The sequence below is a fragment of the Lycium ferocissimum genome, chromosome 9 (genome assembly GCF_029784015.1).
Source record: "Lycium ferocissimum isolate CSIRO_LF1 chromosome 9, AGI_CSIRO_Lferr_CH_V1, whole genome shotgun sequence".
Classification (NCBI taxonomy): domain Eukaryota; kingdom Viridiplantae; phylum Streptophyta; class Magnoliopsida; order Solanales; family Solanaceae; genus Lycium; species Lycium ferocissimum.
The window spans coordinates 32,968,105-32,986,477 of NC_081350.1; the positions used below are offsets into that span (position 1 = coordinate 32,968,105).

At 30.2% G+C, this 18,373-nt stretch overlaps 1 long non-coding RNA gene across 2 annotated transcripts; it reads right to left on the reverse strand.

Annotated features, from left to right (window-relative positions):
• Positions 1 to 582: 582 nt before the first annotated feature.
• LOC132069423 (uncharacterized) lies at positions 583 to 4,254 on the reverse strand. Of its 2 annotated transcripts, XR_009417780.1 has the most exons (3): positions 4,156 to 4,254; positions 2,216 to 2,420; positions 583 to 869 (listed from the first exon to the last, which is right to left on the reverse strand). It is a non-coding gene; the product is annotated as an uncharacterized LOC132069423 (long non-coding RNA). The 2 variants fall into 2 exon arrangements; XR_009417779.1 differs by lacking the exon at positions 4,156 to 4,254 and having other exon boundaries at positions 2,216 to 2,870.
• Positions 4,255 to 18,373: the final 14,119 nt, after the last annotated feature.

The window sequence follows — 18,373 nt, forward strand, 5'->3', positions numbered from 1 at the left end:
CATCCCAAACTTAAAGATGGGATATCCCATCTTATCCCATTAATCTTGAGATTATTTTATCTCATCTCCTAGATGGGATAAATTAGTCCCAAGAGATGGGATAAATCAGTCCCAGGATTATAATCCTGGGATAATTTTGTCTACGTACCAAAAGATCAAGGTATTACATTCAATGATTGGAATCTGCTTAATGGGTAATTAAACTTTCAAGGTCAAAACACTACAAGAAAAATGGCTATTAGCGAAGGGAAAAATGGTCCCTAAAAGCCTGCTTCTGGTCCCTAAAGGTCAATAGCGACCAGAAAAATCTGGTCGCCACCCGTTGCCATAGTTTTATATTTCGCTAAAGGTCAATTACGACGAGATTAAATGACTAGTCGCTAAACACCTTACGACCGCTTTATGCGGTCCCAAAAACTAAAAAATTAAGATTTCTTGTCCCTAAAGTGATTTCAACATCAAATATAAAAATTTTATATTTATGAAAAAAAAATTAATTTTTTATTGTATCAAGGGCCAGAACACATGATTTTATGATCCTACGACGTCACATATGATCCTCTGTCACACTTCATTACAAACTATCATACAATTTGTGATACCATCTAACATTTATAAACAACGTCATAAGAAAGTACCATTCTTTCATTCATACTTCTGTAATTAATTAAGAAAAGCAAATAAAGTAGCCTATTAGTCATTGCATTATTACACAAAACCCCAGCCAAATATAAGTGTGTGTGTGTATATATATATATATATATATATATATATATTCCTAAATAGCATAAGCTTTAGGCTAACACTCCTAGCAAAATGATAATCGACTCGTAAGAAAGTCTTCAAAGTTTGCATCTTCACTTTATAGACTCGAGTCTTGTAACCTGTAAAAAAGATTAAGAAAATCTCTTAATAGAAACTACCAATATCGACTTTAAAAATTGGTCGAATAATTGTTAAACATCATCATTGCATATACCAAAACATGTTCTGAACTAGTAACAATATAGCCAATCATAGCAAAAAGGATTTAGAAAATGACCATATTTAGTTAATACTCTCTTTTGATATAGCTAGTTAAACAAGAGTACAAAGTTAAAAGTAAGTTATAATTACACCAGCAACAATAGTTACTAAGTCAGTGGTAGATTAGTTTAAAGAAATTGTAATGAAAGGCATGGATTAAGAATATAATGCATTTCTAACTTTAGCAATGTTTCATTTTGCATTCTTTTCCTTTTCATCACAATCAATTGACCCCTTTGTTATATAATGTGTAAATTTTAAGCATGAGTGACGTGTGAGCATAAAAAAACCAGATACACAATGCTTTTTAGGATTCCACCAAACTAAACTTTAATCTAAAATGATGTTAAATTTGAATCTTTGCATAATACCAGTTCTCCATTATGCATAAAGATCTATAGATCTTGAATTTTCATACTAAATAGAATGAAATAAGTTCACACATTGACTAGTAACAAAGCTAAAGGGTAAATATAAGCTAAAGAACAAATTACAATTACAGAATATGCTTGATTGCTTACTATTACTAGTTAGACTTGCTTCTAACTGAGATTGTTATTTCCTACAACTTTTAGCTAATTATTGGTTTTCCCTCTTAGAATAGGATGATAATAAATTTCATAAGGAATAATAATATACTAAGAAAATTAGTTACTTTACGTGGATCTATTAGCTAAAACATAAATTTTATATTTGTCGGGGAAAGACTAGAAATAAAGTTCACCAAGAAACAAAGTAGAATTTTAACACGGAGAAGGTACACTTGAACATAAATTTTTACTACCCGTTCAATTAGTTCAACCAAAACCACATGGCTAGACTATTGAGCTCAAGTATTTAAAGAAATGTTCTAAGTATCCAAAGGTGTCTTCTATATATGAAAGTGTAGCTTATTAGCGAGCATATCTCCATAACCAAACCGAAGTCCGAATACGGATAACATTCGCTAAGAATAATCACTTCGTATTCTAAGAAAATCCCTTTACATGAAGTAACTTAGTCCCAATAAGCTATTTTCCTCAACTAAGTTCTAAGTTAACATTCTCCACCGGAATAGGACATATGCCATTTGGTCACTAGCAGAACATTGATTCAAGTATGTGTTTTAATCAATTTTACGCCATGCTCATTTGGTATTGTAGTTTTATTTAGTAGCTAATTACGTATCCAGATGTAATATTTTGAGAACTTCTATTGGGGATTACCTTTTGTTGATACTTTGGGTCTCTTGTCCTTTGTGAGCAGTAAATTCAAGTCGCTCAGGCGAGAATCTGCCAGGATATTACCCTGAGAACAGGGAGCACTATAGATTCAGCAAATGTACGCTAGAACTCCAGAGTGTCAGTATATATGTGTATCCGTGCGTTGCAAATTATCTATTATATGCTACGAGCCTGAAATATTCAGATTTCAAGAGATAGTCGTTGGTATGCGAAGAGGATTCTGTCCAAATGCTTAAAAGGGAAAAAAATAAGTAAAGAAACCATTTTTACCGGTGGCTACACAACACCCTCACCCTGCAGCTCCCTAATATCCCCCAAATAAAAGAAATAAATAGCACTTAAGAAGAAAGGACATCGTTAAAAGATGGTTCAAATATGATGGATAAACAACTATAAATAATGTCTCTGTGTGTGTAAAGACAAGTAGTGAGCATTTTTGATGTTCGAAACAGTTGTTTCACTAGAAAAAAATTCTCTATGCTATTTGTTTTTTTGATAAGTAAAATTTTGTATGATATTTTACCTTTAAAGTTTTTTTCATAGTTAAACGAACAAAACAATAGACTCCATCATAATAATATAAGAAATGTGGATTCCCTAGCATAATAGAATCTACAAACTAAGACAGTATAATTTGCACGGGTAACCTCCCACTAGTACAAGATATATAGTAACAACACACAACTTTCCAATCTATTAAAATTGCATAACACTAAAGATAACAAAAGCGTAGTCACAAGCCATAGCCTTATATACCCGAGGTATCATATATATCTCAACAAAAAAATTTGTTTAAAAAAATTAGATACACTTATACATTGCAAATCTATATCAAAACACCAAATTTAAAGCATCTCGGTGAATGGGGCAGTAAATTCTCTAAGCTTGGAATATATGAGACAAGGTATCAAACATATCTCAACCAAAAACTTTCCAACTCTATAAATTGTTATACTTATATATTGCAATTTATGCCAAAAAAAAAAAAAAAAAAAAAACTTAGAGCATCTCAGCAAATGGGAAAGTAACAACTCTAAGCTTGGAATAAACCTTATCACTAGGAGACTCAAAAGTGAGACTACAAAGTAAGTCTTTGGGGCACTCAAAATTTTAAAAGATCCCAATATATGTGTCTTTGTATCTGCAATTATAATTCCGGTATTTGTCGCATTTTAGAAACTGTTTTTTGTCTTATTTTTCTTAAGAAAATGTGAATTTTGGAATAGACACAATTAAGGAGTTCTAAAATAAATATGATTAAGATAAAGAAGGAAAAGTAGCTTGCATGAATGACAAAGTTGCTAAACTTTTTGTTCTTAAAGTTAGCTTGTCCAAAAATGATGATGTCCAAAAATGATGATTTTCATCCGGGATTATCTTGTCCAAAAATATACATATGGACCAAATTGGATACAACTTAAGCTTCAAATCTAGTTCTTCCACTTGAGTAATTATTGACACTTGACAATTGTTGTTCCTTTTTCCATTTGAAGATGCATAATTAATAATCATCAAGACTAGTTAGTCAAAACACCAATTTGATAACAAGTATTGATACAATGATACTCATAGGACTATATGTAATTGATAATAGTATCCGCATATCTTAGTATGCTCGTGATTCTTGGTTCCGCCCCAAAACAATTAGATTTAATTAAATTACGTTAATAATGTCCAATTTTCCATTAAAACCTCTCCATACTGGTGCGTCAAACAGTCAAAGTATGGTTTGGTTCAACATTTATGGTCGTCAAGCTATGATCAAGCAACTTGCAAATATCCATTGTCGACAAGCCAAAATCATGTACTTCTACATTTTTAACTTTGTTCAAAGGAAGGAAGGATTTAAACATTGCACTACTTACCTATATTCATATTCAAGTATACCAAAGAAGAAGAGACTCACATCAAACAGTGGTGGATGCTCCTTCACCACCATTTCATTCAAACCTATCAATGTAAAACAACACAATGCACACACACAAAAAAAAAAAAAAAAAAAAAAGGAAGCAAATCAAACTAGTACTATTAAATGTGGATTAGAGAAAAAAATGACAAGACCCATTTAGAAAAGAAAAATGTTGATTAATGAAACTTCCTATCATTGACAAATCTCACCTAATTTTGCAGAGGAAGGAAAATGTCAATGATGGAGCTTTATTTTCACAAATATAATTGTCAAGAAAAATTAAAACTATATCAATGCCAAACTATAAATTATATGAGTCCTTAATTTCTGAGATTCCTTTGGACCCATAAAAAAATTATAGGTAAATGAACTTCACAGTCATAAATCATGGGTCTGGCAGATTACAAAGAAAAAAAAAAGTCAACAAATTAAATGCGACTTCCAATTTATATAATAAATTCACTAATATGTACCGGAGACATGTGAGGGGTTTTAAATTTCTTCAAAATCCAGGGTTAAGTATATCTCGACGAGAAGACATTGGCCAAACCTCCTTCATATATCCTAGTTGCTCGAGGATCCAATGTTAGTTCAACCCTAGAAACGCTTGAACTTCAAAACTTATCACTACGGTGTATCAAAGCTCCTCAACTAGAGGCCTAAGATCGAGATTAGGTATCTCATCGATCAATGGAGTTCTCGGTGGATAAACAAAGGCTTTGAGAGAGAGGATTTAGGGTTCTTAATATCGTGCAAGAGAATTTTGAAAGAGTAAAGTGTTAGAGGTCACCTTTGTTGTCAAAAAAATAAGTCTTAATTGAAGCGTGTTTCTTGCTTAAACTTTATATTATATATTTAGAGGGTTAAATTTTTTATTTTTTCAAGGGGAAAAGTTGAATGGCGTCTTTTGTCCCTCTCTATTTAGAGAATTTGGGACCAGCTATTTATTTGCTAGGGACCATATTTAGTTCTCTTCGTTAATTAAAAGCTAAAATCGAGAAATAGCGACTACAAAAATATCTCATCCCTATAAATATACTTTTATGGACGCATTTTCATACCGTCTCAAAATGTTGGTCTCTAATAAGCCTTTTTCTTGTAGTGAAAATTAAAATTTGTTAAATTTAATGTTTTGTCTCGGCAAGTGGAATAAAAAATTCAAAGCCACAAGATTTTAATGTGTCCGTATATCTTTTAAAAATTGGCGAATAATTTTCGTAAAGATTTCGGGGGGAATTTTCTTGATATCGCTTTTTAATTTGTATCCATTTTTTTTAAAAAAAATTATACGTCGACTCACTTCAAAACAACTTCAGACATATTGGGTCTAGAAGTTATTCTCTTCATACGGTTGAAGTTCAAGCAAATAACTTAGTTCGATCACATATTAATGGGGTTTAAGTAAAAATGGTTGAACTTAAGCAAAAAAATGTCTTAAATTTAGGCAAAAATAACCAAAATTAATTTAAGCAAAAATGACTAAAATAAATAAAAAATGGATGAATTCAGACAAAAGTGACCAAACTTCAGTCATATGTGCCTGAACTTCCGCTATATGAAATTAACTTCAGACATTTGACATTGTCAAGCTTAATTTCAAACACCGTACCGCATGTCTGAAGTTGTTTCAAAGCGGGTTGACTTGTATCTTTTCACTACATATAGGTATGACTTAAATAGTGGTCCAAAAATCGGATATATGCACACTTAGCCATAATTTTCAAATGTTACTAGATAAAAGGCCTTCATGTATTCTCAGGTGATATCAGTAAAAATTTAATTATGAGGTATACCTTATTTGGGTACTGTTATTTAATATGTATCTAATTTTTTAAAATTTTTTACGTCCCACCCGAACAACTTCTAAAGTTAAAGCCTAAGTGCTTCAAACAATTAAATATTCGAAATTCATGTATTTCTACCCGAAGCTTTGATAAAAGAGACCGAATTTAACCATATAGTTTAACTTAAGTTCAAGCAAAAATAACTAAACTTCATTAATATGAAATTTTAGACATTTTTTCTAAAGTTAAGCTTTTGTCAAGTCCAACTTCAAACACCACATAACTAAAATTAATTCTAAGTGGGTAATATATAAATTTTTACACAATGAAATATGGGTTAAATGGTAAAAAACGAGTAATCTTAAAAAAAAAAAAATAGGTTACTTGCTATAATAAGTACAATAAATAAATGTGAAAATGTAGTGTAAATATAAATTTACCTCTAAAAATGAAAAAGGAAAAACAGAGCCTCAAGCCTTTAGTTAATAAATATTTTTCTATTTGTTTTTGGGAAAGCAACACAAAATGTCCTTAAAATATTCACACGCCCATGTCCCCTCCTAAGCTAATTTCGCTTCTTATCCAACCGGCCGAAAATATTTACCTGAATATCCCCTCACCCCCACCCCTCTCCCGTCCAAAACCCTTCCTTTATGATACTATCGCAGTATAGTTATATATCATGAAGGACTAAAGAGAAGGACCTGAAAAATGTCATCTTATGATACCGTCTCAAAGATATTTATGTCCTCGATAGTATCATGGAGGATGATCATTGAAGTACCGAAGCAGTCCTCCACGATACCATCACTGTATATGTATATAAGATGATGGTATTATAAAGGTTTTTCTAAGAAAAGTGTGTCTTTTGAATAAATGAACATGATATCATCTCAATATATTTATATACCATGGTGATATCATATTTTTTGGAGCATTTTAGGTAAATAATTTCAAGAACATAAATCTAAAAAAAGTATAAACGGATAATTATTTTATTTTTAGGAGACAACATCGTTCTTTCCCCATTCTTTTTTCGCCCTGTATGCGGCCAAAAACAGAAGCAGAAAGACTGCGTATAATTTGTCTAAGTCAAACGACATGACATATATTCAAAGTCAACAAAATGTATAGGCCCCTAATACAATAGAGATAAAAAATTAAGGAAACTTGACCCCACAGCAATCCAATATTACATGCATGTTGACCCCAGTTGTCTTTCGTTCAACGTAATCAGCCAAGCACAAAAATAGTCAACAGACAATAACATGCAGATGGTAAACATAAGGACGTAGATAGGAAATTGATGGATATCCTATGTCTTTAATTTTCATGCAGAATGAAGACATCTGTTCTTTCTTTCTTGGGGTTAACGTTATAAGTTATTAAAATAATTTCAGTAGTTTTCTTCCGACAATTTTATTTGGGGGAACAATATTTAAAATACCTAAATTTTTTAAAAGTAAATTTAAGTCGCTCTGTTTTAATTTTATATGATAGGTTTTTTTATTTCTATTCAAAAGAATACACATATTTTAATTTGAAATAATTTAACTTTGCACTTTTCATTTTACTCCCCAATGTTATGACATGTTTAAGGTTGTAATTTTCAAAAGTTTAGTTACTCAAATATACTGAGTAAATATCTTAAAAGGTCACTTCAACTTTGAATTATTTAGCAAAGTCATTAAACTTTGCTACATATCAATAAAATCATTCAACTTTGACTTTTACTCTCATAAAATCACTCAACTAAATATGTCATCAAAAAAATATGACATGACAATATTAATTAATTTTTTATGCCATGTAAACATGGACCCCACAAATTAAAAAAAAATCATATTTTAATACCTCAACATCCACCTACTAACCCTTCATTTAAAACTTGTTTTCTTTGTTGTTTCTACCTTATTTTATGTGTGCTCTTATTCTTTTTCTTGAAATTATTTTCTTATTTATTTATTGCACTGTCCTTCTTTTTAGCTTCTACAATCTTTCTTTTCGTCTCTGTTTTCTTATCTTTCTACTTTATTTATGTAGATCTATTTAATAGATAAGACTTACTCATACAAGATATTTACACCAAATCAATATGTATGGATTTTATTATAATTAAGAAATAAATAAAATAAAAATACATATTAATTAATCATAATTAAAGAATGTATAGAAACACGTGAATGTTATTATTGGTCTGGCTGAAAGGAAGAGGCCAAATAGGATCGGTTGGACCCTTTCCTTTTGTAAGCAAAAACAATTTTTTTTATTTTTTTATTTTTACCAAAAAAAAAAAAACAACAACAATTTTTTTGGTTAACATACGTTGGAACTAAGGTTAAAAATAAATCCGTTGGCATTAGTGTTTTCAATGAGTCAATTGAAATTTAACAACTTAGCTCTCACGTAAAGTGTCTAAAGTAGTAGATTAAATTTTAGAAAAAACTGAAATGTATATCCAAAATTAAAATATGAATTTATTTTATTTTATTTGTGGGGTTCATGTCTACATGGCATAAAAAAATTGATTAATATTGCCATGTCAAATTTCTTTGATGACACATTTAGTTGAGTGATTTTATGAGAGAGTAAAGGCCAAAGTTGAGTGATTTTATTGATATGTAGCAAAGTTTAGTGATTTTGCCACATAATTACTCAAAGTTGAGTGACCTTTTGAGATATTTACTCCAAATATACTAGACATACTCACATCGTTTCATTTTACTTGACCCTTATACAAAAATAGATTTTCGTTTTCTACTTGTCCATTTGAACAAATATATATTATTTTCTTTCAGTACTACCTTTAGCGTTAAGGTTAAATAAATATATAAGTAATCGCAGTCAAACTTAGATTTCCAACACATGCATAATGACTAAGGTTATTTAGTAAAATAAATCCTTAATAAATAGTTTCTTAAGGAGATGTCAAGTCAACAAGTGTCGAGTAGAAAGCTAGCGACGAAGTGAAAATTTTAGATCATAAATTTTAAAAGTCTTCTATTCTTTCTTAAATTTCATACCACTTTAATCTATATCGAGCAAGTTAGAATGATCATAAATTTTAAAAGTCTTCTATTCTTTCTTAAATTTCATACCACTTTAATCTATATCGCGTGAGTTAGAATGATGGGAATAAATTTCAAAATTCTTCAGTTTTTATTAGGGTTTGATTTGTTAGAGGTTTTTAGATAATTTGAATACATTTTACTAGTGTCATTTGCAGTCAAACGATCTATTTCACTTGCTCTTCTTTACTGCCAAGAATCCACGTTGACATGTATAATTAATAGTAGTATAATGTTTTAGACAGATTGACTTTGAATTTTTCTTTGGACTTTGACATTGAAACTGCAGGTTCCTCAAGTAACTTTTGACGTACACGTTGTTATTTCTTCTCTGTTAGAGTACTTCTCAAAGATTTTACTTTTGCTTTACTTCTGGAATCAATTGTTGTACTTGGACGAAAAAGGGCAAATGATTTTCCAGTAATAGTTTTGGAGTTTTTTTGGCTTCTTTGCAAGTGTTTAATCAATGTCAAATCAGTATTTGATAAGCAAAAGAATTTCAACACCTCAAAACGACCAAGAAATGTGCCATTCACGTGCAGATTTGGAGGTCAGACGGAATATTATTTCTTTTTCCGTTTACCTGGTTCAATTTATCCAGCTAAAAATAGAAAGATGAAAATTAAAGAAGACTTTCATTAAAAGGTGAAATAAAAACTGTGACGCTAGGAGAATAGCGCGCATATCTTGTGAACTTGAGTTATGTCTTATAAAATTCTTCATTACTTTCATCTCTCATGCCAATGTGGGAATCGCCTAAGGTATCATCTGCACCTCAACTTCTAAAGCTTACCAGCCGACAACCTAGCCAATCCTAGTTGACCCGCCCTCATAATCTTCCGTCAAGGACATCACATAAACTTATCAAGGATTTTAAAAGAAATCATGTAGTTTTTTTCATTCGAAAGAAAAAAAAAATCCAGCCTAAACTAGGAATTTTTATCGATTAGCTGGAAGGTAATCCAACATAAAATAAAGCTTGGAGTTTTTAGTAGGAAGCAGTTCTCGCTTCAATGGACCTTACGGGGTGCAAATTTAAATTGTTGGGACTGCAAAAAAAAAAAAAAAAAAAAAAGTTTACTGGAACACGTTTTAATAGGTTATGGCAGAGGCAGCAAATAAACGGTAATTAGGATTGGGGGAAAACAGCCACTGCAAATAAAGTTTAACCTTCGTGCATGGACTTACGGTAAGTAATTGTATTCCTTAATCAATATTGTTTACAATGTTCTGAACAATATTGTTCAACAAACTAAACATAAATATTAGTACATTCAATTAAACTTTACTACTCAGGGGTCCTTTGTTTGGAAACAGGTTATTCCGGGAGTATTTATCCTCGGATTAGTTATTCCATACTCCCATAGGGATAAAATAACCCTACAATCCCGGGATAACTAATCCTGCGATTAGTTATATCGCAATTTTATCTCAATCAAACGTGGAATAAACTCATCTCCAGTGGCGGAGCCAAGATTTTAACTAAGGGGGTTCAAAAATATAAAGAAGTAGAGAAACGAAGAAGTCAAGGGGGTTGAACATCTACTATATATACATAAAAAATAATTTTTACCTTGTATATACAGTGTAATTTTTCACCGACCCTTACTGGGTCCGCCCCTGTTCATCTCAAATTTAATCCTGGAATTATTCCTACCTTATCCCTCATACCAAACGAGCCCTTACAGTATTATTTTTTATTGATTCAAGAACTTATAAGCAAATACTTGGTTGAACTCCGTAGGCAAGCAGGGGCGGATTTAGGGGGGAGTGAGGGTGTTCACCCGAACACCCTGGGTGAAAGATTATCTTATGTATAAATAGGGTAGATTTTCTGTGTTTTTATACATATATAAGTTTTCAACACCTTAAAAATTTCCAAAAGGTTAGCTCAAGTGATCCAGGGTGTTCAAAATGCTTTTTTGCGTCCAAGGTTTGATCCCCAGAGACAGCATTGTTTTTTAAATTTAACTTTTGTTATTTTTTTGAACCCTCTGAGTGAAAATTCTAGATCCGCCACTGTAGGCAAGCAACTTAAGAAAGCCTAACAAATTTAAAGCTTGCAAGCATATGTCTGTATATTGAAAACATTCTCAACACGTACTCAGCCAGTAATATGATCAAGGCTCTTATACACCCAAGTTCAAATGATGTGTTTCATATACATACAAATATAAACTAATTTGAGTTTTAGAATCAACTGATCATATAATTTTGTTACATTATAAAATTAGAAGTATTTGCTTATAAAGTCACTTCAGATTTGCTTATAAACATTCTGAGCTTAAAATCGACGGCTCCGATTCGAGTTTGATTGAATTTGCTGATTCGGAGCTCCAATTTGAAACTTCGCTTCTAAATTGAAAGAAATCAGCTTCAAAATCGGAGAAAAAATCAAAAGAATTCAAGCTACCCGTCACAGTATGATTACTACACTCAATAGTACTAGTTGGTCAAAGGATGGGTCTTCTTTTGTTTCAGATTGGATCAGTTGTTCAAATTCAGATTTATCTTAATTTAACCACGTTGTCCTTTCAATATTTTTCTGCTTCAAAAAAAAGTGAAGAAAAGAATGAATTTTTCATTTGAAGCTTTGTAAGTGTTTGATCACAAACAGAGTGGATAGGGCAAAACAGTGGAAATATATATATATACTGATGAAGATAAGGAAATTTGTAAAGATAATTCCTTTATTGTTATATTGGGCAAGAAATTTGAAAGGTAGTCATTATTAAGCAATGGTTATTGCAGGTAAAAACACAAAATTAATAAATCAATGACATATGTTACTATAGTATTTTATCAGAGAGATTTTGATAAAGTTAATATACATATGACGCGCGCTGAGTATTTCTTTTTTCTTTTTCAAAATCTAATACGATGCTAACATTTAAATATACCCAAAACTACGCAATATCAAACATACTTTACATTACCGGCCAAATTATTCGGTATGTTTCGCATATTTTACGGTACGGAAAATTGGTATCATAGTTTGTACACTTACATATATTCAAAATATCCGCTACTTAAGAAACGTCTCATTTATTATATCACACATACTTCATAAATCGGTCAAAAAAGACATTTAAATCATGATAGAGTAGTCAAAGTCAGTGGCGTACGCAGGATTTTTTGCAAGAGTTGTCGACATTTAAAGAAGATAACAAATGACCAAACTAGAGGGAAGAATGATCGTTAGAGTTTTAAGTTTAGCTTGGCTAATCTAGTTCAAATTATTTAATATCAAAGACAATTATGGAAAAGTTAACCTTGGTTGATCGGTTTATTTGATTCTTAGGGCCTAAACATTATTCTAAGAGCATGCTATATTTTAACAATTACAAAAAGTTTTTAAAAAAGAAGCTAATTCTCTACTTCGAGATTCGAACTCTGGGTGATCTACATTAGAGACATGCCTAATCAATAGGCCATGGTGCAGTTGGTGCGAAGCGGCGTCACTTTAAATAAATTAAGGGTGTTATGTTTTTCGGACTATATATATATATATATATATATATATATATATATATATATATATATATATATATATAAAAATATTAATTAAAATTTTCGAAAGGATACCCCTCGCTATAGGGGTCAAAGTTCCACGTTTAAACAATTAGTTTTCTAATAATACCTTATATATTTATTAGTATTATAATACCAAGATATATGAATTGTATATGTAATTATATACTTGATCGGTATGTTATTTCGGTATTTTCTTTATGAATACCGTATCGAATAACAAACTTTTAATGCATACCACAAATACCATAATATTTGAGATAAAGATTCATGAATTTCTACCATACCATGAATTGTTCCTTCTCAAAATATTTTTTTAAAATAGAGCACGAAAAAACTTGGTAAATCCAATTCTTATATTACTATAACATGGAATCCACCTCTACACCTACAAAAAAAAAAAAAAAAAATTAAACTAACTTTAAAAATAATCCAAAGCCCAACAACTTTTTTTTTTTTGGTTTTAGCAACTGATTTGGCTTCATATTCTTATGTGAATATATGAAATACTTCATGGAAACATAGATTACACCGGTAGCTCATATTGATTTTTCAAAACCATATATTAATTCTTTTAAGAAATCGACTTTTTTGAGTCGAATTTGCTAAGGTTTGTAATTGAATGGACAAGATACGTCTCATTTTAATTAGAGATTTTTTAAACAATGGATATCCATCTTTTTTAATAAGCCTTATGCATATAGCTCAAAATCTCAAAAAAAAAAAAAAAGACTTTTGGATATTAGTTTAATTAGGTGGACGTATCTTGTCATAAAATATTTTCAATTACAAACCTAGGTCAAAATTTTTGTGTACCCAAAACATCGTAATTTCATGTAAAAGTAGGATGTATGAAGCCACCTTTGAATTATTGTGAATTAATAAATAAAATAAATTATTTTCGAATTTTCGAATTATATTCAGGGCGTTTGAAAATTCAAAAATAATTTATTTTTGAATTTTTGAATTATATTCAGGGCGTTTGAAAATTCGAAAATAAATTATTTTGGCTGGTTTAAAGATTCAAAAATAATTTATTTTATTTATTAATTCACAATAAAGTCTATTTCATATATTCACATAAGAATGTTGAAGTTAATCCACAAAAAATTTTGACCTAGGTAGACATGAATTTCATTGAATTGTTCCTTCTCAAAATATTTTATGGGATTAATTCTAATTCCACCTCTACACCTAATTAAACTAACAATATCCCAATGAGAAGAATATGTTGTATGGGCTTATTAAAGATGTGTTTCACGTTTTTTTCATTCATTATTTCGGTTCAAAGGTCAAATTAAAATTTTGCAGTTTGTCCATTCAATTTTCAAAAGTCGATTTCATGTAAAAGAATTGAAGCCACATCGTTAGTATAAACCAATGATGATGAGTACACGAAATTTTTTTTTTTTTTTTTATTTTCACATAAGAATATGGCCAAATCAACTTTTTTTTTGAGAAGAATCCTACACAAAGTCGCGCAATTTGATTCACGCCTATAACATGGTAACGAAAGTGATTCCTATAACATGGTAACGAAATCTGGAAATCCCTTTTTAAATATAAAAATTAGCGAGCACAAAGTTTCACGTTTATTAAAGAGGATATTTTTATTTGGATCCGCCAATTAATTTAGATGGATGGAAAGAAAGAAGTTCCTCATTTGGATCTTGATTGATGTTTCCTTGCCTTTGAAGGGTATTAACGTGAAAGAATTTAAGTTATATATACATTGTTAGTGTAAGAAATTTTTACAGTATGAAACCATCTAAAATATATTTATGAAAAATAAATTAAAATAAAATAGATTTACCTATTATTACGAGTAAATAAGATGTAAAAAATGATTATATTGACAGTGCTTATAATTTAAACTACGAAAAATGGCCTTTGTAATGGCACAAGTTGACATTCGCAAGCAGACAGATATGGAAAGAATCTTGAGTTTTAAGTAAATTTACACGGGAAAGAATTCTGAAAAGAAAAGGAATGATTGTACTTTAAGGCATCAAAAGATTTTTGAGCATTTCGTAATACATACGTTTCACACAGAGTTTCATCTGAACAAATCTGAGGAGGTCAAGAGAATTTAAAAAAACTGGAACTCCGCAACGTTAATGCTTTTTCTTTCTTTTTTCGGTTTTGACTTCACAAAGTCTATTATATAGTTAAAAAGACACGGACTCATTAAAAGACATATAGGAAAATAACTACTAAGTCACATAGATACGAAAACTAGACGGCGTATGCCCGTGCGCAAACTAGACGGCGTATAGCACGGGCCCAACACTTTGGATTATAATGTATCTATGTGTATGTAGTTGTGTTTGAGTAGTGATAATATATATATTTTATATTGTTAATAAACATACATAAGTTTGCACTGTTTTTATGCATATATATATATATATATATATATATATATATATATATATATATATATATACATGTTCAAAACACGATTAATATAACATTGTAGTTTGTGCTCCGTATCTAAAACTTTATTAAATTAGTGTTTGCTACGAATAAAAAGTTGGCAAAAATTTATTAATACTTTTTAAAAGAGAAGACTTGTTTAAAAGGAAACTATTTTCCTCTCTTTGAGATAAAACAATAACAATATTTAAGCATCAATTGATACTTTGAATTTTAATTCGATTAATTTAAAGTTGTAAAATATTCTATTGTTAATGTATGTAGATTGGACCTAAACAATACTTATTATTTTTTTATCAAATTTTGATTTGGATAATTCTAATTCAAATTATTAAATTAATTTTACATGTTTAAAACGAAACAAAGTAGAAATTTGATTTTCTATTTAAACGAACAACTACTATTTTTTAATTTTTGGTAAATATTCTTGGTTTAGCTCATTTTACAATAAACGAAGAATTACAATTTTTTAATTTTTGGTAAATATTCTTGGTTTAGCTCATTTTACTTGTCATGTTGTCTTTTGCACGATTTTTTAAGGAAACGTCAATTAGAATTATAATTTGACTAATTTACCTTATTAATTATTTGATCTCCATTTAATATTATTTTTTCTTTTATGACATTAATCTCTTTTCACATTTATTAGAGTAAGAATAAAAATGAAAAAGTAATTAAATTCTATCTTATTTTAAAATATAAATATTTTAAGTATATTTATTTATATAGTAAACATAAACATAACAAATAAATGACATGGCGGAATAGCAAATACAACAGCTTAAATATCTAGATTAGATCTCAAGCTAATATAAGAAAGAAAGGAAATTGTATGGTTTGGCTACTTAACCTTTTGAAGAAAAGCAATAATATGGAGTCCATATTTTTTGCTATACAATAATTTCATTTGCTCCCACTAATGGATTGATACGTATGTGGCAATGAATCCACCATTATTGACTTAATGGGGATACTTTGGGAATTACATGAATATTGTGTGATTTTTTAATATGGGGTGCATGTTTTTTTTTTCGACATTGCTTTTTTTTTTTTTTTTTTTAATATTGCTTGATTTTTTTAATATGGGATCCATTTTTTTTTTTTTACATGAGTTTGGAGATGGTGGGGTTCACTTTTTTTTTTTTTTTTTAATATTGCTTGGTATTTGGAGATGGTGGGGTCCACATTTTTTTTTAAATATTACTTGGTGTTTTAGTATGGGGCCCACCTTATATATATATATATATTTTAAAGAGGACTGACGACGAAGCATAGAGAAACCCGTGCTTCTATATAGTACATAGTTTTTTTTAAAGAGGACTGACGACGAAACATGGATTTTTTAAAGAGGACTGACGACGAAGCATGGGTTTATAGTAGTAAAGTAAAGTAATAACTACTAAGTCACATATACTAAAATACAAACTTGGTTCTTTCTATTGTCTGTTCTGGAACATCCGATAAAATTGGAATAATGCGGAGAACTGTGCAAGAATGAGACATATACACATACAAATTGAGAAATGGTCCTTCGTATATATGGCGGCAAGGTTAAATTGATAATTTGCGAGCTTTGGTTACAACTCTTCCTCTAATTTAATTATTAAATGATTAATTATTAGTTATATAATTAAAGATCACACAATATTTTCTTCACTTTAATTTTTAAAATAGTTCCTAAATATAATTATCCATTTTTTAAAACTGTGAGCAGCTGAGAAAAGAGTAAAAGTTGCTTAGGTTTATTCACTGATTTAATGATCTTGATTGAGCTTCTATCCTAACTGAGTTGTTCATGATCTTGAGTACAAATGTTGAGCTAGTTTTGGTTGAATCTTGAGGTTAGAATTTTGAGTTTATGAGTCTTGGATTTTAGAAAAGATAAGATCAATTCTCAATAAATTATTTATATAAGACAAACACAAAGTTTAATTAAAATTACTGAGTTACCGCCTTTAATTAAACGGGCTTATAGTTATTAACTCTTTGAACAATTCAGGAAGGAGTCAAATGGTGGTGTATTGGTTCGTATTACGTTAATGTTAACTAATTGCAACGGTCTTTTTCTCCGCAACCACTCTTATTGAATATTGTTATTTACATTAATCTAGAATGATTAGGTAGTGGTTTAGTAGGTTTGACATGGCTTTCTCGACCATCTTCTTGTGCTTTTTGCCCTAATTATCAGGAGAAAATTAGTTTAATATAGTTACCTCGTCAAATACAAATGCAAGGAGGCCAGCGCGCACACACCAATTTTAGAAAATCAGTGGTAACAAGTTAGACTGGTACTTTACACCAACTAAAGGAATTGAGAAATTTATGAATTTACAAATTTATTTTCAAGCTTTTGACTGTTCTTATAGTTCATATGGCGATAGTGGAAGTCAATCCGTTTATTTCTTAAATGTTAATCCACGAGGTAGAAATGAATAAGTGATATACGGAATACTAACGACAACAACATGTTGTACTAAAAGAACATGAATCTAGTTTAATTTATAAATCTATCTAGCCATACGTATGCATATGTATTGGCTTGAATAACAACAAAAACAATATGTCTAATGTAATTCTACATGTAGGGTTCATGGAGGTAGAGAGTGTGTCTTTGACCTTACCCCTATCTCATTAAGATAGAGATGTTGTTTCCGATAAACTCTCCACACAAGGATGTATTGGCCCGGATAGTTGAAATATAATGAATACCGAAACACATGAGTGCATAGTTGAAGATTCGATAAAGAGCAGACAATGATCTCACTCCTCCTCGTATTACGTCTGATTATGTTTTTGGCTCCCGGAAGAGCAGTAAAAATAAAGGAAAAGTTTAACTAGTATTTAGTGACGGTAGAAACTTCTTTTACAAAGTCAAGTACTTTTGAGTGATAGTAGCCGATTACCATCTTACTTTCCGTTTGTCTTTTTCAACGAAAGAAGTTCATTTTTAGATTGAATAAATTTTATTGTACTCATCATAATTTGTTTTAATGAAAGATAATGTATGAAGAGTTATGTTAACGTTGATTGCTTCGGTAACTAAGACATTTATTTAGTTCCATATATAGACATACCTTTATTTCAATCTTCATGACATGATTAATGTAATATGTTGCATCGTTTTCTGGCTTTTAGGCCACGCACAAATAGTATTGTAGCGAATTACACAAGCAAGAGATGAAATCAATATATTGTATTGTGTTGGTGATAATACAATAAAAATAAATTACAATTGAAAAATAATATGAAGAAAATAAACTATCTTCAGGTTGAGGCGTGGATATCTCGCTCTCTTTAAGGATAATCAAAAGAAGAAATCTACCGGTTTAGCGGTAATCTTTCGACTCGTCCCTCAGATACAATAGCCCGACCACGTCGTATAACTCAACAAACTCC